Here is a 21650-nt window from a genome sequence, read left to right as displayed (position 1 = left end):
AGTTTTCAATGGCACTACAGATAAAATCTTGCTTCTCCTGATAGGGCAGTAGCCATCGGAAGTCTGGATCATCAGCAACGTGATGATGGGCCTCCCTCACATCGTGATGGGAGGAGGAAGGAGCTATTCAGTGCATAGTCCACTTTATTCTGCTTGAAAATGCAGATATATTGTGATAATGGTATGCATTTAGAAAACAAGCTACCGAAATTCACCATACTCAAATGCAGGAAAGAGTATATAACTCTCCATTTGGCTTGTACCCAGTAAAAACGACATCTGATTAGGTCTTTTGCAAGTAGGAGATTAGCTATGTTTTAAGCCTGGGCAGCGGTTGTCAAATTAATTCATTTATGATTAGCATTTTTGAGGGCTTTATTTTGCATAAGTTGAGATTGACACTTACAAATGAAGTCATTCTTCTCTTTATTATGTTCAGTTCTATAAATTATTACAGAAGGTTAAAAAAATGAAGCAATGGGAAGTGAATAGACAGAAGAGCGTACAAGGAACCAGGGTAATCTGGGAAAGTTTGGACAAGGAGGAAAAACAAACAAGTCTAAACCATGAGTTTTTGTGTGAAGACTTTTGTTCAGAGTTCTTATTTGCCTATAGTAAGGGGATGCTGACATTAAAATGGTAGACAGTTTAGAGGCTATCAGTGGAGGTGTTTCAGACACAGCTCTTGTGTTAGTTTTCCAGTGTGAACCCAGGAGACACACGCACTGTGCACAGATGCACCTTCGTGTACTTCCATGACGGTGTGTGCCCTGTCAAGTCTACCCACGGCTGGAAGAGATGAGGCAGGATTTAGTACTAATTTCCTTTCATGTGCTCTTGCCTGAGCAAAGTTTGCAGGATACTGTCACGTTGCAGGGAGCACATGCTGATATTTCTGACTGTGGTTCATGGTTTTGAAGCTAGCACCATTTCATCAGAAAAAAAGCCCTCAAATACCAGACTTACATATATATTTTTTTTTAAATAGCTGAAATATATTCTATTAGCAGTAACAATGTGGTAGAAATAAAAATAAAAATGCCATATTTCACGGTTGAACACTTCAAAGGATACTCCTCTCCCAGTAATCCTCTGATCTGCTTCATGTCATAGGTCACCTAAACAATATTTACAAAACTCCTGACTGGAGCACTCATTGAGGATTTAAGGTGTAACAACTTTCTTTGTCATAAAAAGTTCAAGCGCACCAATATTTCTTTAAGAATTTTACATCAGAGTTAGTTTTTCTACAGACTTGTGTTTATGAATATGTCTCCTTAAGACCAATTGTAAAACTCGCCTGGTGAGGGGGAAAACTTTTCTCCTGACAGCTGTGATGAGGTTATGCAGTGTCTGGTAGCTGGGTTGCTACTTTGAATGTGCTCAAAAAGGTGAGGACCAAAGTAGGAGGCAAAAGGCTTGATGTGCCAAACTGAGATACTGGTGAGAACTTCAGGTTCCAGTTACTACTGAACATAAATGTTCATATATTCTCCACAGTGCTTTGCCATGGAAGAGTAAAATGCAGCAGCTAGTAATTGCTGCTATTGTGTGTGGGCTGGATTTGGATGTGAAGTCTCTCTTTTGGCACCAAAGTCATCTTGAGAGGCTGGTGTTTTACCACATGGCACTTGGGCAGCAATGGATTCTGCTGTCTCAAGCAGGTACTGTCTTTAATTCTAGATGGCCTTTCCAAATCCTCCAAAGGATGATGGTTTGAGAATTTTGTACTGATCAGATAGTTGCTAGTGGCATCGATTCCATGGAGCTATCTTCTATTCTTTCCACAGGCTAAGTTTACTTTTACTTTGTCTTACTACTCCAATCAAATGATGTCTGAATGAAGCTGATGCTGCAAGTTCCATGCAGTTTGTTGCAAACCCTTGCAGTAGGAAAGCTGCCTGGTGAAGCCCCAATGTTAGGCATGTTGACAGGTGTTTGAAGAGACATTTTTCATATTTTTTCCTCTTTTCTTTTTACGAGAAAAGAGCATAATCAAAATATTTCTGCCACACCAACATGAAAGGGCCAAGTTCCCAGGGTCACAGCTAAAAAAAAACTCCTGAATATTTTACTCTTGCTGAAGTAGGAATGCTTGGTTGCTTTGTTCATGAATGATTGGAAGGAAGAAGGATATTTTTTCAAATCTGTTTAATTAAGATGCCTCTTCAGTTCTCCCTATCATTCATTTCAATAGATTTTCAGAGGCTTTCAAAACAGCACTACACAGGGCTCTATTTCAAGTGTGCTGTAAAGACCTGATAATATAGCCTCTGTGGCTGGTACACAGAATCTTCCTTATAGAGTTTTTCTGAACAGGATGCGCTTGTTCTGCAACAGATCTTGCGTTGTTTATTCCTGATAACCATTCTCAAGTCAGTATAAATGACACTTTCAGATAACTTTCTTCCTCCCTGATAACAATCTGGTAGTTTATACCACTTTCCAGAAGTGTATATTTCTGTTTAGTTTTTTAGGGTGCGTTTGGTATGGCCAAAGTAGTAATTCTTTCAGTATCTGCCAGCTAGATCAGTTTTGAGAAGAGTCTCTTCAAAGCAGTGTCTGTTTAGAACTGACTTATTTATGTGCAGTTTCTGTTCTACAACAAAGCAGTCAGTGAGATGGAGCATCAGTTCCTGGTGCCTGAGAAAGAGGCCTGAGAAAGATCTCAGAAAACAGGTATAATTTAGAAAGTAATTTGCAAGGACACTGTGTCCCCAATAGCTGTGTACTTGTGCACATTTCGGATCTTGTTTTTAAGGCTCCATTTTTTTGAACAGAATGCGGTTGGATGTGGAGATGACAGTGGGTCGTGCTGAGAAGGAAATGATTGGGATCCAGGGAGGTAACTAACAAAGCTCTTCAATGGTGGTGCACTCAGGACACTTGTTGTGTCCCATAAATGGCTTTAGCATGTTAGAGGGGCATGCTTGTAGGTTGCTGGTGACTCCAAGTTGTCAGTACAGGGGAAGGTGGGCTGTCATGCAGAAAGGAGCTGGACAATGTCAAAGAACTAGAAATTGGGCAGAATTTCATAGGTCAAAAATAGATGTTGAGACTACTAATGAGATACATGGTCTGGAAAGAGTGAGTGTAGTATATTGCTGAGGTATCATAGGCAGGTGATCCTGAACTAGAACTTCTTGTTTGTGCACGTCAGGTAGCAAATTACAGCCAGGCAGATGTGGCATTAGTGTTGCTGAATTTGGGCTAGGTGATTTCCTCTAGTTCTCATTTCTCACATGCATGAGAAGTTGCTGTAGCTGGAATAAGTTAAGAAGAGAGCTTGTTGCGTGTTAAGGAAGGAGGTTTTGGATGCTAAAGAGGAACATGCATTTTACAGGATGGAGAATGATTAAGAATAGGAAGCAAAGCAGGACTATCTTAAATGAGGGACTAGCTGGTTTGAACTGCATAGCATTACAAAAGCAAAGGGAGGAGGTGGATGCTCTGTGTAAATATGCTTGGGAGCCAAAACTCAAGTGAACGGTGGTGTATGCTGCATCTCTGAGAGGAAAATGCTGGTGTAAAAACAAATATCATAAAACTGATCATAAATAATGTAGGAAACTAGTAACAAGTTTCTAACTGTGAAGTAGCGCACTTGATAGCGAATATGTTCGTCAGATGATATTGGGGGAAAAAAAAAGAAATGCAGACACTGTCAACTGGGTATGCCCTTATGGGACATAGAAATACTCTATTAATTCTGAGCTTTTAGGGAAATGTTATAGGATATTACTTCAATACAGAAAGAGAGATAGATTAACCATTTTTCCTACAAAGCATATCATCCTCTTGTCTCCTGTTTTCACTTATCAGAGCTTTCTGTGTAAGTTGATGGATATGTATGGGTATTCCTGGGGGATTTTGCTTTAATTATAACTAGCTCACTCTTAGGTAGCAGAGAAGTCTTCTACCTGCACTTTTTGACATAGTCAGCTCTAATACATTTCTGTTTACGGTAAATGATTACTGCCCAGGTGGCTGCAATTATATTTATGCTGAAGTTTTTGCCCTCCAGGAAATGTGTTTATACACTCCTCAGCTTGTCACTCTGTCCAAATGGAGTGCCTTAGTGATGTTGCTTGTGTGACATTACAGTCAGAGGAGAAGAATCAAGTAGAATCATAGAATCAAGGAATTATGACCTTCAAAAATCACCTCATGCATGTAGACATGTTTCACTATCTCAGGTTGCTCAAAGCCCTGTTTAAAATGATGTTGAACACTTCCAGTGATGGGTACTCCACAACTTCTTTGGACACTGCTCCAATATCTCACTACTTTCACAGTAAGAAAAAGTCTTCCTTACAGCCAATCTAAATCTACTCTCCTAGTTTAAAGTGAATAGCAGTGCTTCCAGCTTTGCTGAACACCCACCTCTCTTTCCTGAAGGAAAAAGGCAGGTACTCTCAGCTCATTTGAAACACATAGGTGATAAGCAAATTTCCCTTTCCTGCTCCATGCTCCTCCCCTCAGTTATTTCTAATTTTATTAAAATAATGCATTAGGTCAATTCAAAGCTTTTATTATTTGATGCCTACCAAAAACTACTGTCAAAGACTCCTTTTAAGAAACCATCTTGAATGAAGATGAGAAGGGGCTCCTGTTCTTTCTAGCTAACAAAGGTCTCATATTTTACAAATCTTCATTACAAATGCAGTAAAAATCTTTACATTTTCAAGATGGTCAGAGAAGGATCCGCTTTAATGTGGGTACATTCCCTAACAGTAGATATAGATTCTCCCACTTATGTCTTGCTTTCAAACAAAAAGGCACAGTAAGTCTTTTTTGGCTTTACAACATCATTACATGCCAGGAATATATAGATTCAAACAGTGACTGATAGTACTTCAGCAATAGCTAGAAGCTGTTGTTATAACGCTGTCCAAAAGATGTTTAGAGTGGTTGTAAAGTGAGATGAACCAAATAAATTAGCCTGTAAAAGAGCTGCAAAGTCTGCCAAGTATGCTCTATCATCTTCTATCTTCATGTTTCTGGCTTCAGCATGGATGGTGTGGCTCAGCCTCCTTTTAAGAATGGGTGCTTAGAGTGTGTCTCTCTCTGACTGCCAAGACCTGTGTAGTTGGGACCTACATTCTTAATGACTTGAAAAATTGAAGGCTTAACAAGGATGACATAGAGAACAAGTTGGGGCAATAGGAAGGAGTTACATTTGTACCACAGTGCCACTTTTCTCTTTTCTACCAAAGCTGTAGTTGTGCAGAAGTGCATTTATGCTGTGCGTACAGAATGGGCCGGGCATGTCCCCTGCATACTGGATTCTCCATGGATGGGCTGCACTGCACATGTACAGACTCTTGCATAGCTGACATTTCTTTTACTGAAATATGGGAGCCATGTGTGCACATGCCTGGATTACGTGCTATGACTGTGCAACATCATCTGGCCAGGTCTGCTTGAACCATGCTTCCACTGCAATGATCCTGTGCTTCACAAAGTGGGCTTGTTACATACTGAAGCAAAAGAAGGGAGTGACTCCCTTCTGCAATCCCAAGCAATGAGAATTGGGAACCCCAACACTGAAAGATTTAGAAAGTATGAGTCTTTGGCATTTTTTCCCCTGGAACTATTTTTGTCTAGGATTGTAGCTAGACTTGGCTACACATCTGTCTCCAAACTTTTGTAACGAAAAATAGCTGTTGTAAATATAAACATCTTTAAAACTTCCATTTAATTGGTAATTCCACAAATCTCCAGTATTTTAAAATTGATTTTTCCCATATTTAACTTCTAAGGGCACTGAAATAAAGAGGATTTGCAAAGCGGTGTCTAAAGCATAGCTGTTAGAATTGTGAACAGCTGTGTATGGGAATCACACAATGCACATAATGTACTGTGGCAGCAGGGGAGCTAATTTGCTGAGAATTTATGCTTTTTTGTTTTGCTTTCAAGGTCACTTTAGACACTGCTCTGTAAATCAGCCCTCAAAATTATAAGATAGAAGAAACCATTAAATATTTTTATGAATTTAGATGTTAATAATAGGAGTCACTTCAGTAACATTTATGTGAGCAAGAACTAAAAGTCATAAAAGCATTTTTGCATGAAAGACATGAAATTTCTGAATAATCTGTAATAGGATTTAAGTCCATTTGAAGCTCAGATTAGGGTTCTTTTTGAACTGAAACAATGCATAGCTTTCAGTGTGGTTAAAACTGTCATTCAAATGCACATTTGTTTGGTTTTTTTTTTTAAATTCTATAACCACAAAAGATATTAATCCATTTTCTTTCTGCTTTAAAAAAGACATATTTCAACTTTATGAAGTAGGTGTTTTCTGCAGAATGGGTGCTGATGAGAACCATGCACAGAACAGGAAGTTCAGAAGACAGAGGATGGCAGCCGAGAGCGGCTCCATCTGCTCTGGAAACTCATTGCTGTAAGCACAGGCCGAAATAACTGACAACACAAAGTCATTATTTATGGAAGGACTCTGAACTCTGGCCATTTGTCAAGCTGACTCAAGTAGTCTGCTGCTGGGCCTGATGAGCTAGCAAGTATCTAACATAGATTTGTGCTCTAATAAATGTCAGATACAGAGGCGTTACTGAAACAAATTGCTAAAGTATCAGTAGAAAAGGGAAATGTACATTGAACAGCAAACGGCCCTAATTACTGACTTCATTAATAAGGACTGAAAAGCATAAAAATGCATCAATTTCAAAAGAACAGTATGGGAGGGAGCAGCATGATGTCCCAGCCCCAAAGCCAATGGCAGAGCTCTCTCTGGGGTTTCACCTGCTGTGTACAGCATTTAAGTGTACTTCTCCATATATTCACTTCATCCTAAGTTGGGATGGTACATGGGTTTGTGAAATAGTTTCCATGTCTTCCTATTTAGTAAAAGTTCCAGTGCCCAGACCAATGAAAAAATTCCCTGTTCTCTTAAAAAATATGCATCAGCAAGGGTAGATGATATCTTTTAGACTAATAAAAAAATGTTTAGGATGATGATATGCTTTTTAAATGCTAACTTCTGTTGAAAGCTGTGATTTAGAAGAAAATCAGCTGAAATAAGCATGGCAAATCTCATGATGAGATTTGAGCTGTCAGGTTGCTTTTTTTTTTTTTTTGGTTGTTCTTTTGAGGGTTTCCCAAATCTTGTCATCATTCCCAAATAGATGAATTATATCATGTTAAAAAATGACCAGAAGGAAGACTTCTTTCTGTAACTGTATGGTATACATGCTATATACACCTAACAGCTAGAAATTCATGAGCCTTCCTGCTCAGTTGCTCTAGTACCTAATTTTAATAACAATATGTAACTTGAGGCTGGCTTCAAAATGTGTCATGATTCTTAGTTAGTTACAGGCATTTTCCTATTGCAAAAACATTCTCTAAAACAGGCACTTCTAAAAAATAATAAACCCAAACCTCCAAGTAGAAAGCCTGTCTAAATTCATTGCTTGGCTGCATGATACACAGCAGCCAAGAAAGGGAACCACATGTTCCTGTCTGGAAAGTGATCAGTTACATTATTCTAAGGATTAAAATGTGTCCATATGTGTGCATATGCATACACAGACACGCATACTTCAGATCGTGCTGATAATGGCATTTCCAGTCTCAATAGAAAAATAGGTTGTGTACAAAATACTTTATTTATCGGGCATAGAATTTCACTGTGGTGTACCCCTTTAACTTTAAAAACACTCTGTTATGATGGCAAGAGAGTTGGCATCACTCTATAAGATGGCAAGAGTTAACCTCAGAATGGTTAACTGAATCTCTCATTAGGTCTGTTTGTGAAGGAAAAAGGAGTCTATTGATCTACTTAATTTATCATATCTTATACTGTGTAAATGCAGGTTCCGTGTATCTGTAGCTCCGTATAAAATAGTGTATCTATTATGGTACTGTATGCTGGATATATTGGGTAGCTGAGAGTCCTATGATGAGCTGTAGTCATGTGAGTCTTTATCACATGCCTGTGAGTCTCACCTGCATGCTGGCCATTAATCTATTTTTCAAGAGTGTGTAACTTTACTGTCCCCAGGCAATTTTTCAGTCTCCCTGCACAGGAAGGCAAAACCTGCTACAAAACTCTCTCCATACTATCAAATGTAGCACTTCCTCCAAAAGTGCTCTCAGTGAGATCTAAAATGAGCTAGGTTCAGTCTAGAGCTAATGGTGAAGTTGTGGGTCATTTGTATAACTGCAAGTGTTCAAGGCCAGACTGGACAGGGCTCTGAGGGCAACCTGGTCTAGTGGAAAATGTCCCTGCCTGTGGCAGAAGGGTTGGAGAGGAAGATCTGTGGTGGTCCCTTCCAACCCAACTATTTATGAAGCAGGACATTAATAATGAGGGACTGAGGGGGCAAGCATATTTCTGCTGACCTTAGAAAAGCCTCAGTCACAGGCATTTCCCACTGTAGAATGCTTTGGTAAAAGTGGTAAGGTGGAAAGAAACAAAGCCATCTTTCAGCCTTCGAGTTCTGAGGCTATGAGCACGATTAGGAGCTGTAGATGATGAGGAAGCAGCTGAAATCACACACATGGCCTTCAGTTTGATCTAGTCGATTTAGGAGGAACTGGAGCAAGGCTTTGGGACCTTTCAGAGTTGCTGGTGACAGTATTAATGTTTGTTAACAGCACTGAACCTATATGGGGGTTTGTCTCTTTGGCAGTGGGTGGTGGAGAGGGGCCCTGCTAGGACAGGATGCACAGTGGACCTTGCTACCAGGGTGCTTGGTACCCGTGTACCAAGGTACGTGCTGGATCATGCCTTCCATGCACTTTTCCTTCACAATGTTCCTTACTGTCTGCTTAAAACCAGACCCCTTTGGGGGCTCTGAACATTAGGTCTGATCTGATGGTGAGCCACAATTCTGCAGATAGCACAAACATGTGACAGGGGCTTTACCTCTGTTGTGTGAGATGTTACTGAACAGTTTTTGTTATGTTCATGAAATTTAACTGTGGTTTTCTGTCTCCATTAGGAATTTATTTATAACAAAAGGAATTTATTTTGTCAGTTGACTTATTTCCTTTTCCTTCACTGAATTGCAATTTCCAGTGTGGAAGACAAGTCTTGGTTTTGGGAAGGGAAGAAGGATCAGATATTTTACAAATGAACAGCCAGTTTCTAAATTCTGTGCTACAAAGGTTATTGTGGATTTTTACTGCATTTGATACTCATTATGCTGTACATGATCTGTTCTTTCCATGAGGAATCCTGCAGATGTAAAGGCTCACACAATGGCTGGTTTAATTAGAAATACAGTGTCAAGAAATTTGGCACCTTTTTCATTCTTTGTTCAAATAACAAACATTAAACACATGGACTCCAATTAATTCCTGAAACAATTTAGCTTTGAGTGGCATTACAGCAGGGGTCATTTAGTCTATGACATTAATTTCAAATGAGTTATTTTTTTAATGACTTCTCTAGTTAGAATTTCCATCAAAAAATGGTGTTAAAAGAGGAGTAACCCGAGGTCTGGGAAAAGTGGCTTCGGATGTACTTTTATTGGCAAGTAATTTCACAGAATCACAGAATCCTAGAAGGGCTTGGGTTGGAAGAGAACTTAAAGATCATTGAGTACCAACCCTACTACTGTGGGCAGCGAACCTTCTATGAGACCAAGTTGCTCAAAGCCCCAGCCCAACCTGTCCTTGAACAGGGATGAGGCATCCACAACTTTCCTGAGCAACCTCACCACTTTCACAGTAAAGAATTTGTTCCTAATATCCAATTTAAACTTACCTTCCTTCACTTTAAAGCCATTCCCCCTTGGCCTAGCACTGCCCTTGTAAAAAGTCCCTTTCCTGCTTTCTTGTAGGGCCCCTTTAGGTACTGATTTGTAGGGAATTTTCTGAATGTTGTTGTTCTGCTAAGGGCTAGCACTGAAGAGAAGAGAGTATTTTTATTAATCCCTCTTTTTCTGCCTTTGGGAGAGTGACAACTGCAGATTACTGGAGGTCCTCTTCTGTAACTAGAGTTCAGTTGTATTCTTGCAAATTGTCAACTGAAGTAGTTTGCTGCTGTAAGTTATTGGTGGTGATGATTGCAGAATTAAGCTCTTAAACTACAATATTGTCAAAGAAGCTGTTACATACAGTAATTAGAATCTTTAAAGTGTTTTAACTCATATTTGCTTTGAGTATTTTCACATGCCTTTGCTGCAAGTGTTGATTTGTATGTGTGTCCATACTCATTTCCAAGGTGCAAAATTAGCAAATGACTAGTGGATTGAATCAGTAAAACTATTGTGCTCTGTGCAGAAGTGAATAAACCAGCTATTTTAACCCCAGCCTTGGCTTCCCCTCTCCTGGGCTTCCTAGCGGATCCTTTTGAGATATATCTGTTCGCAAAATAAAGACACTTTTTATGCTTTTTAGTACTTGCTGACTATTTGCCAAGGATTTCTATGAAGTATCTGTGAGTATAGCCTGAGACAACACGACACTGCTTCCCCCGTTTCCTGTGGTGAATGGCGAGTCCCAATGATAAACTGTAACACTACTCAAGGTAGGAAGGGTGAGCTGCCAGAAACTATTTATCACTTCACTGGCTTTGTACCGTGTACATCCGTCTGAAGTTAAATTGAGGTTATAAGAGGAGTTTTCTTTTTACTCCGGCTTTGCCAGCAATAGTATCTTGCATAAAGATGAACATAAAAAGTTCAGTGTTCAGCCTTTAGATGTTCCCATGCGATGAAAAGAAGATGGAAATGATAAAAAATTTAACTCAAATACCTCCAGTTTTTGATAGCTAGTGCTATAATGTTAATCTGTCATTTGATAACGTCTCTTTATAATCGTGGATTCCAGGATGATATTTTATGTTTTAATATATGATGTCATGTTTCATCCTCTTTGGCTATTTTAGGAGTTTTAAAATACTGGTATCTCCAGTCCTTTCTTTCTATTTGATGTTGCTGTTATGGATAAAAAAGTGACTTCTCTTTTGTCTGTACAACCTCATTTTGAGATGGTAGATATTCTAAGCTAAAAATAAAGCTTACATGATATTCTAAGCAAAGCTTTGGGTAGTTCTTTGCATTATAACAATAATTATAAACCAATAAATCCACGAGTTCAATCTTTCTGCAGTAGAATATGAGTTTATACTTTTGTGATGTTTCTCTCTTATTCAGCGTCTAGTGCTGTGAATCCCGTGATACGTAACTATTTTGTAAAATGGAAGTATTGTTCAAAGAACTCAGCATGCATTCAGCAGCCTAGCACTTCTCATTTTAGCACATTCAAAGCAGACATGCATCTTCTTTATATGTGCTGGTTGTGTTTTGATTTTAATGACTGTGCCAGTAGTTGCTTCACCTCAGAAAAAAGACTGAATCAAAGAAATGAGAGACTTCACTTGTGAAAAGACAGTACTTGATATGCAGCCATGTGACAGCAGGTGGCTGCTGGTACACTGCATGCTCTTACATACCTTCCAGTAACTCACTAGTTGTAGTTGTTGCAAAATGTGGTTTTGTTGGAGAGATTTCCAGTGATTGTATCATTCTCTTACGGTTTCCCTTTCTACTGACTGCAGTTTGTTTAAGTTTGGGCTGTTACGTCTGAGCAGTTGGCTCATGCTAACAGGAATATTGGCAGTTGTCTCTTCAGCTCGAGTGGAACAGGGTGCTGAAGCCGACCACCCTGCTGTCTGAAGACAAGGAGCCTGAGAGCAAAGCACACCTCTTGGGAGCAGTTATGTGCTGGGTGACCTCCCAGCCACTCCACACAAAGCATCTCCTTTCCCATGCTTCCTCCAGACCTTGGCAATAGCAGAGGGCTAAACGGATGGGAGGGTGTGATGGGAGAGACAGAGCTGGGGATGAAGGGAGGCAAAGAAGGCTTTATTTCTAGACCTTGAGTGGGTATGTGTCAAGCCTTTATGAATACTTTGCATATGACCCCACAGCTTTAAGTGAGGCGTATTTTAAATTAATTAAAATATATCACTGAAAAAAACTTACTTGTATAACCAAAATGCCATTATACAATCAAAATTCACCTATTTTTTAAATTTATGGTAACAGCAAACTCACTTCATGCTTTACTGAGCATGTTAAAAATGCTTAATATATCATTTTTAAAATGTCAGTGCAGTAAATATGTTTTCTTTTTACACCAAAATACAAAGATGCATTATAAAAATGCCATGAAGAGAAATAATTGATTGATATTCCATGCCATAGTGACAGACTGACTGCACAACACCCTTAAGTAATTAAATTGCTTTAACCACAGATAGCTAAGCCAGATTCCTTTTCGTGATTCCTGCTCCCTACCCAGGATTCATCATTTCATTTCACTTAATGTTGACCTTGCTATAAGCTACAAATAAACAGATAATGTGTCAAATCCAACTCATAACCTCGTTTTTGCTTTATGAAAGAAAAACACTGGGTATGCTCCAGTATTTTAATGCTTGTGCTTAAAGAACTTTAAAAGGGTCAGTGGCTTTCAATTCTTCGATGTGTGGGGAGGGTTCTCTCATAAATAAATGGGGATATTGCTGCTCAAGTAAAGGAGACATTTTCTGCTAAAAATACAGTTCTCATGACTCACTGCCTGGTTTTACCATGCATTCCCCTTTCTTTTTGAATTTTGCTCTTACAAGGAAGGGTAGCTAAATAAATACAGTAGCACAGAAGCAAATTGAAAACATCTGTTGTTCTTATTCGGGAATGTAGTGACTCAGGTTTTATGAACATCTGAACTCAGCACTTTTACATATTTGTAGAATTTTCTGTACTTTAAAATTGTTGCCATAAAACATAAAGAGAATATTGTAAGAAGTCTGGAGATTGTGCTTGCACTTTGGAAATGCCAAACCTGAACAGGAATGAGAGGAAGGTGTTTTTTTGGTTTTGTTTTCTCCTAAATGGAAATGATTCAGAATCCCAAGGAAATATGAAGAGCATACAGGAACACACCATGGCTTAGGGTAGTGCCTGTGTCTGGAATGGCCACTACAAGGAAATAAAAAATCCTGCACTTCTCAGAGTGATCCTTCCCTGATATCCTTGAGTTCTCCAGCTATTGGAGTATTACAAGATTTGCAGAGCTAGTGCTGGATCTTGCAGTGACAATAGCAGCGTAATGGTGAGGGGTACTATGGGATTTACAAACTGCAAGACTAAAGGATATTTGAAATAGGTGGAAGCACAAGGGGTTTTTTAATAGAAAATGGGTAGGTACTATGCTTAAAGAGAAGGTTACTGTAATGTAACATCTGGTTCTGATACTAGAGTAATCTGACCTAAAATATTAAGAATGTCTTTCTCAAGTTGAAAATGGCTTCTTCTGCTAGTGTGGCCTATTTTTGTACCAGGGATCATTGTGGAAATCTCTTGCTGTCTCTCGCTCCCTCAGACCACAAGCTCCATCTCCTTTATTTCTACAGCTTTCTTCTGCTCGGCATTTAGAGCCCCTTCAAAACTTTATTCTGTGCAACTTTGGTATTTGAGACATACGAGTATTACCACATTGCCACTGATGCATGTCATTACTTTCTTAAATCCCTGGAGTTCCTTGCTTGCTTAGGACTACTGCCAGTGTTCATTAATTCAGTACCTGTTATGTCATCTTTATTTTGGAAACTTAAGGACCCTTATTCACACTCACTTCCTCAGCTGCAAATTGCTGAAAGTGGGATTACATTAAGTCATTCATGTACCAAAATGCAGCTCTGCATAAAGCTCATTTAAATCTGTTTTCTTGATAGCTAGGTACCTCATTCCCACCAAATGCCAATGTACATTTTCTTGCAGTCATGGCAGAGATGATGTGATATCATCAGTACCTTTTCGGTAATCTTCAAAAAAGGAAAAAAAGCCTACAGTTTCTGAATGTTCAGGCTGAGAATGTGCTGAGTTGGAAGGGAGAATCATCAAATCCAGTTCCTGGCCCTGCACAGGACATCCTAAAGAGTCACACCCTATGTCTGAGAACACTGTCCAAATGCTTCTTGAACTCGGTCAGGCTGGTGCTCTGACCCCTTCTCTGGGGAGCCTGTTCCAGTGCCCAAACACCCTCTGGGTGAAGAATCTTTTCCTGACACCCAACCTAACCTCCTCTTACACAGCTTCATGCTCTTACCTTGGGCCCGTCACTGGTCACCAGAGAGAAGTAAAGGTACTAAATTTTTCATAACTGTCTAAAACTAAAACTAAGCTAGAAAAGGTTTTAAACTTCGTGGAAATTCAACACCACCAAAGATATTATTTTGGTTCTCATTAGTGGGCATCCAAACTATAGTAAAGCACCAGATGCTGGGCTCCAAAAGCTTGAAAAGTTCAAGCTGGTCATACCTCCCATTTTTAAAGTGTATGTTGAAAAAAATTGAGAGTAATACAAATTTCAGCTATCAGAAAATATTTTGTGCTAATAAAAATAAAAAATGAGCTTATTAAAGCATGAAGATATTTCAGTCCAAATTGTTGAAAAAGGCAGTGTCAGCCATGAGATTAGCTGTTAGTTAGACAATTATGACAGAAAGAACCTTCCTGTTTGTTGGCAGATGTTAGGTTGCAGCCAATCCTCTGCCCTGAAGACACTTACTATTCTGGAAGGTCTGTGTAATTTGAAACCTGAAAAACTATGTACAACAAATCCACTGTGTTGTTTGTGAGCACTGGAATACTAACATCTATTGGTGCAGTGAATGCCAGCTCTGTTTTCTGTATCTGATTGACTATATGGGGAACAGCACCTGGAGTCAGGTTCACCCATAAAAAGAATGCATGTTTTCTGTGATTTTGCTTGTATGTGCTAATTATTTGCTTTGGTGTGCATGCTGTTATTTCTTAGCAAGAAGGTGAAGAGGGCATTATTGCCCTGAAAATTGCTAAAAAGAAAAGTGTGGGGGTAACTTTGTAAGGTCCAGAGTGAACCAAGAATCCATTCCTCTACATCTCCCACTTAGGCAATTTCAAGTCCTCTACTCTTCAAGGTCAGTTGAGTCAGGGCAGAGCCAATTCAAAGGAGAGCTGTGTGGTTTGTAGTTTGAGTATCTTACTAGTTTCGGTCTTCTCTGTTAGATTTTCAGTAGTTTGTTTTATGCCTCTGCAATGGCTCTGACAGTTTGTACCTCCTAAAAATTCTTGCTTCCAGTAGTGTTGGCAACTGTGCTCCAAGCACCTGGGTAAGTTTGTTCATGCAGGCTTTACAGTCTCTTTTGTGCCTTTTCAAATTTCCAGGATGGTCCCAGTGTAAGGTTTTCAGATAAGGAAGTATTTGTTGTTCCTTCAGTATATTTACATTTCCAAAAACATTTCTGTACTGTTTTCACTTCATTATGTAGAAAGCTGGTGCACAAAGCCCTAGGATTAGAAATGGTCTTATGCTACGCTATGCTCTTACATTTACAGGTGTAATTAAACTGAAAAGAGGGATTACAGTTTTGCTCAGCTAATAGAATGACAGCAGCAGCATCTTGGGACTTGACTTGTAGACTTGTAGTTTTTGTTACATCCCAAAGTACATGCTGTTGATGCTGTGTAAGTAGTAAGTAATGATGATGAGCTTTCAAGTAAAGAGCAAAATTTCCATTTGTCTTTGGAGCTGTCATCATGGTATCTGAGGGGCTTGAAGTTGTTAACCCCTCAGGTAGATGGATATATCAATCTGGAACAACTAGCAGATTCTTAACAGGAACGAACTGGGGTAGTTCCATATAAGCATGAGCATCTGTGTTGTTTTAATCCAGCTGAGAATTTGTCCCATAATTTTCATAACCTTTGTGGGTCTGTCTATGGTAACCATCCTTAGAGAATGCTGCCATCTACCATGACCTGAAAAGCACATTTGGTCTTGGTTTAGGGGCTCCATTTTTGTTGGGGTTTTTTTAAAGAATTACTGAGATTGAGAATTCTCGTGAGGATCATCTTCCCCTCCTGATGAGAAAACCAAAACTCTATTCCCTACCATAAGTGATGCTCTAGCAGGAGGAGATGGCTATCTCCAACTTGAAATGAAGGGTTTCAGATATCCCACCTGTGTCAGACACACATAATTTTGTTAGTTCTGCTCTATGATGTTATATTTATTGGCAAAAAGGAAAGACTTGCTACTTTGTAGGAATTTTCCATCCTTCGGGTTAGCAATTTTGTGCTTCCACCTTATGTATATATATATATACATATATATATATATGCATGTAAATCAGTGTCGATCTGTTTGTTGGTTTGTTGGAGTTTTTTCCCCTGACCATTGCTTTTGGTACAATGAGAAAAAAAATCCATCTGTATCACAAAATTCTCCAAATGAACAATGGAAATACACTGAATACAATTTTGGTCCATAGGTCTTAAGAAATAGAAACAAAGGCAGAACATGATGAGGAGTGACTGTGTTGAATTGGGTACTTTTTGCATCATCTTTCATCTTCCTACTTAATGCACTGCTCTGGGGATGGGAGAGTCTTAAGAGAAACTAGCTGGGGCATACAGAATTTAATGCAGCATCCATTAGCTAATAAAAGGGGCACAAAGTTTTTAGCATTTCTGTGTCAGCTTCTTCTCCTGACACCATTTTCTATATGCCAACAGTTGTGAAAAGGTTCCTTGAAGAAAAGGTTCCTTTTATGATAATCGGCCAGAATTTTGTACCAGAAAGTCTTCCTTGGAAAGATAAGGAGCTGTTGTTTTCCTTTGTACCACATCAGCCAGGGTGGTAAATAAGATCTCATCCTCAGTTTCATGCCTTTATTTAATATGCTGACCCTATTCAAGTAATCACCACAATCTTGAATAAATGCATTTATGATTTGTAGATGCAGGACTTTGACTCTTATCTTCCAGCCTTGTATCTTAAAATTCCATATAAAGATTGATCAGTGCTTTCATCCCCATCACTGTGGATGTGAAACAGTCAGGCTAACAAAGGGTAGGGCCATGAAATACAGGGTTAGAAAGAAGAGTTTCCTGACTTTCTGTCTAATTTTTTGAGCTATGGTTGTTTTTTTCCCTTCCAGAAGCATCTTAAATGATCGTATTTCTATCCCATTCTCTTAATATAGGAAGAGATTAATTAAAATTATTTTAATTTAAATGATTTTCAAACTCAAGTGGGTCACTGTGGGCAGCCGAAATTGCAAAAGGCAAGACAAGCATTCTTGCTGTACCCCATGCTTATCAACGTGTCAGGCTGGACCAAGAACATTCTGTAAATGTTATTCTGTGTTACAACAAATCCCCTAGCTAGATTACAGCATTGACAAATTTTTACCAGATTTTTACTGCCAAGTTCACTGGGAGCACATCTGGAACTATTCGACATTGTCGCATCTGGCAGATCATGTTCCTTTTCTGTTTAGGGCAGGTTGGTCATCATTGGGAGAATTCCTAGCTGCGATCCTTTGTCCTTTCCCACCCATAACTTAAAGGGGTGCCCTGAGTTCATTGTTCTCCTCTGTTTGACACAGTTGAGATCTGTAAACTGAATTAAGGAGGTATAGAATCAGCATTTGAATACTGATACATCTATTAGAGTTTATTGGGTAAGGTATTTATATGTACATATGTGTCCAGAGGGAGAGACAATCGTGCTCCCAAGTGCCAGGTCTTCTGCACTGCAGGAGATGGAGTCTGACAGCATCCTGAAACATCTCTCACTGCATCTGCCACCCTGAGCAGCCCAGTTCTAAACCCTTCTTACTAGATGTTTCTCTGCATAGTTCTTAAAAATTGCCATAAGCAATCCTAAAACTACCAAAACTTGAGAATCAAGTACATAACTCCTTTGACTACAAAAGTTTCTCCTAACATCCAGTATCTTAAATCTTACTGCAACTTAACTCCAGCCTCACTGGCCACAGAAAAGTCTGTTAGGTAAAGCATGACCAAGAAAAGTATTTGAAAAATGTTCCCCTGTTCCTTCCTGTCTTCTCTGCCCCAGACTAAACAAACCAAGGTCTCTTATTCTTGGTTTTGCTAGCTGTGTGTGATGATTTTGGGCACTTTGCTCTGGGATGTCTCCAAGTTTTCCTTGTGCTTTCTCAAGTGCAGCAGTCACAATGAGGAGCAATAGTGCCAGAGAGTCATCTCTGCAGAGCAGAAGACTGAATTATTTCTTGTTTCTTCCACATGGTAGTTGTAATTCCTAGTGTGGGACTTGCTTCTTCTGCCGTGGTGCTGCAAGAGTGGATTGTTCCTGTGCTCCCCTTCATAAAGACAGGCACTACACGTGCCTCCTTCTGGCCTTTTGAAACTTCAGCCATTGCCTGTACCTCCTCAAAGAAAGCCTGTAATGGGTCTGAGATTAGTTTACGGACTTCTTGAAATTCTCTCAGGTGCAATTCGTCTGGCACAGCTGACATGAAAATGTCTCAACTTATCTAGTATGGTTTTCCTCTAGTGTATCCATGATTATTCTAATCATCTGATTATGCTATCTTTCCTAGCAAAGGCTGCAGCAAAGAGGCATCAAACTTATTAATCTTCTCACTAGTAACTTTGGATACATTTATCTTGCATTTAATAATGGTATCTTCAATTTTTGTTGTCTCTCTGAAATTTCTTCCTTCCCTTTCTGTTTTCCTCTTTCCTTCTTCAAGTGTTTTCTTGCCATCCCTTTCAGGGACATTAAAAGCACTTTTGTTCATTCTTATTTTGCCCCTGAGTGCCGGTATTTCATCTGTAGTGGTCTGAGCTGAGTTGCATTTCCTATGACTTTATTTCTGAAGTCAGCAAACTCCTCATGATTTAGCCAAGAGGATCTCCTTCTGTTTCTCTAGGTTTTCTGCCTCAGAGGGGAAAATCATCCTTATGTCTTGATTTGTGTCTTTTAGGAACCAGTAACTTTTCTGGAGTCTTTTTACCTTGTAGTTTTGATTTGTTTGTAGTAAGCTACAATGTTGCTTAGCTTTTTCAGCCTGTTTTCTTAAATATAGATCCTTTTTGTTCCTGTTCTTCCTTTTCCCATGCTAAACCAGGTGAACTCAGTCATTTCAAGACTTTTTTTTTGCTAGTGTAATTGCTGCCTACAATCTCAGTAAGTTTCCTGTTGTTCATAAAAAAAAAAAAAAAATAGAGAAGTCCTGCCTCTAATGACTTTCTATTACCTGTATGGAAAAAAAAAATTACCAGCTGTATGTTTGAGGACTTTTCTGATTGTAGTACAGGAGCTAAAGGTGACATAGCTAATTACAAATTTGCAATATATACTTGAAAAATAACTTTTGTGCCTTATGCAGTCAGTGAAAATTACTAAAAAGTCTCCAGGGGCAAGCTTGTATTGTATTTGTAGTGAAACCTCAAATGCATAATTGATTATGAGATAGCTTAGCACATCTCATAACTGTTGGTGGTAAAGTCTGCCTATGTCTGAAAGGAGTGTCATGAGTTTTCTGAGACAAGTCAGGAAAGTCCAGGGATTTAGTATAGTGAAGCTTTAGATTGCACAACCCCCTTTCACAAATTTAGTAATTTAACCTGCCTGGTGGACGAGACAGTCTCAGCAATAACCAGGTCTACCTGGCCAAGTGCTTTGCGTCATAGCTTGTAATGTCTCGCTGTGATACCGTGTGGTGACATTGGGCAGACAAGGTGCCTGTGCACCATCCTACAAGGGCCTGACATCTATTGCAGTGAATAAGAATTACAGATGTTTGCCAGGAATGCAGACTTGGGGATCTGTGAGCATTGGTAAATCTGTGCTTCACAGGAAAGTGTAGTTCTAACCACAGGTGATCAACAACTTACTAGAGGCAGGGAGCCAGTAGCAGTAGCTCTGTAAAGAAGTCTGTTGCAATAGGCTGTGTGAAAATGCTAAATGTGGAGTAGGGAGGCTGATACAATATTTTGCATGCTGTTATTTTAGACAATCTTTCTTTATGTAGACTTTTAACCATGGAGATGAAAGTTACAGAAAATAAGGTGTTTGATTTATAGTTTTGTTTTGAACTACAAGATTATGCCACATTGCCTTATTTTCACAGGAGATAGGTAATAGCGTTATTTTTAATGGTGCTGACAAATGCTGAGTTGTGACTGGTTGTTCTCTGCGATGTCCTCCCTTTCATTTTGTGAATTGTCCATTCTGTGAATAGGTAATTTCTTGCATATGATTGCATTGTATGTAAGGCCAGGGTGGCAGACTTGTACATAAAGATGAAGGCCAACTTGCACATACATAGGGGCTTGAGATGAGCTCTGGGGTGTGCCAGCAGAGGAAGCTTAGGTCTGTATTGCCCTTGGGTGCAATGTTGTGGCATCTTACAGGCAAGTTCAAATTGTTTCAGATACCTTTTCTAGAAAACAATGAAAGCACAGCCGCAACGTCACGTGGTATCGGGAAGCAGCCTGAGACTGACCACAGGGCTGAGCTGAGGGGTCCTGGAGCTGGCAGCAGGGATGCAGAGAGTGCACGTAGGGAGCATGGTGTGGATGAGCCTGTTCGCCTCAGGAGCTCCACCTCACCTGCACTGAAACTCCAGGATGCTCATCAGCATTCCTGCAGGTCCAGGCTTCTTTCAAGTTTGGGAGATCAAAGATCCACCGATCTGTCTCTCTGCTTTGGTCTTACATCATGGTTCTTGTCATGTTTGTGCTTTAGCACCTTGTGCTGCTGAAATTGCTGACTCTTTGGAGGTGTGCACTCTGTGGATGGTTTGGCGGCAAGTCTTGGCTACAGGGTGCTGTATTGCTCACATATATATTCATTATGTATATATATTTATACATATACACATATATATACATTAATACATATGCATTATATATATGCACACTTTTATATCTATATGTATATATAGATATGTACGTGTATATATATACACATATCTTTATTCACAATAATGAAAATACTCCTTCCCCGTCCATAAAGAAAATATTCTGCCATTTTTAGTTAAACTTTGTCACTACATAGTAAACAACTTCTGTAAACTAAAAGAAAATACCATTCCCCCCTGTATGTTTGCCATGTAAACACTGGGATACTTACTGCCTGGGACAGACACTTCTTTTCTTTGCCGTGAAGTAAAAGTCAACAGGGAAATTCTGCAAATTGCTCTGGTATACATCTTCCAAGATGAAAAAGAGCTGCACGTTTATTTCTTCTTTGCATCATCCAGACAGAGCAGCAATTTTCTGACCACAAAAAGGGTGTTTTCTGGTATTATCCAATTTTAGAAAGAATGGTACTTCTGCTGGTTGCTTCTGTAAAAGTGTTGAACATCTGAGCACCAGAAGAAACTACAGCTGAGAGCCAATGTTGCATGATAATGCTGGAAATGCTTTTCAAGGTTCAATGAGTGTTCCTGTTCTGAAAATTCTGAAATTAATTAGCAAAAGCTTGCAATATGAGGGAGATATATTTGCATGCATATCTGAAACTCTGATCATGTACAAACTGGAAAAAAGGAAAATTTAATCACTGTATGCTAGCCTAAAAAAACTGAAGTCGTAGTTACCATGAGTTGTTTCATTATGGTGGCCTTTTTTCCTTTTTCTGTGCTCTGAACAGAAATTGGGGGAAAGAAGCAGATATGTGACAGGCAGCATATGCAAACTGTAAGGTGGACGTGGTAAATGAGTAAGACCACATTTGGAAGAGACAGATGGTGCTTCTTCTTGATCATATGGTAGCACTGGCAGTAGAAATGTTTTGGAGTTGGAGAAGTGGAGAGGCCAGACACATTTCCTAAATGCAGCATGATTTAT

General features: G+C 39.3%; 1 protein-coding gene across 1 annotated transcript in view; it reads left to right on the top strand.

Moving 5' to 3' along the window:
* SCFD2 (sec1 family domain containing 2) overlaps positions 1-21650 on the top strand; it is a 186124-nt gene that overhangs the window by 101478 nt on the left and 62996 nt on the right. The window lies entirely within an intron of this gene.

This window comes from Cinclus cinclus, chromosome 5 (genome assembly GCF_963662255.1).
Source record: "Cinclus cinclus chromosome 5, bCinCin1.1, whole genome shotgun sequence".
Taxonomy (NCBI): Eukaryota; Metazoa; Chordata; class Aves; order Passeriformes; family Cinclidae; genus Cinclus; species Cinclus cinclus.
Note: the sequence above shows the minus strand (reverse complement) of the source record. Positions and strands in the feature narration are given on the sequence as shown.